Here is a 521-nt window from a genome sequence, read left to right as displayed (position 1 = left end):
AAGATAGGGTTTCCCAACTGGGGCAACTTTAATATATGTGGACTTCAACTCCCAGAATTCCAGCATGGCTGGCTGGAGAATTCTGGGAGTTGAAGTCCATGTATCTTAAAGTTGGCAAGCTTGGGGAAACCCTGCACTAAGGGCTGGTATTCTTATTTTGTGGGAGGGGAAATCTCACGTTTGCTTTCTGTCCCTCTTACTTTCATTTCTCTCTATCTCTCTCTAGGTTGGGTTCTTCAAGCGTCAATACAAGCAGATGCTGGAGGAGGCTGGAACTGATCACGCCATTGACCCACTCTCACAAAATGTAGAGTCATCCCCTCCTAGCAATGACACTGTTTCCTAATAATCTCGCTGACCTCTGTTTCTTAGCTTTGTTTCTCAGCTTCTCAAAAGTCCATCAATGGATCCATTGATTAGGTTCTCAAAAATCCATCAGCAGGTCCACCGGTAGGAGCAACAGGTCCCAGATTTGTACACATTCTTTAAGTTAGCAAATCTGAGGTAACATGATTCAAAAA

Source organism: Protobothrops mucrosquamatus, unplaced genomic scaffold, assembly GCF_001527695.2.
Source record: "Protobothrops mucrosquamatus isolate PMUCROS unplaced genomic scaffold, P.Mucros_1.0 scaffold3350, whole genome shotgun sequence".
In the NCBI taxonomy this organism is placed as follows: Eukaryota; Metazoa; Chordata; class Lepidosauria; order Squamata; family Viperidae; genus Protobothrops; species Protobothrops mucrosquamatus.
Note: the sequence above shows the minus strand (reverse complement) of the source record.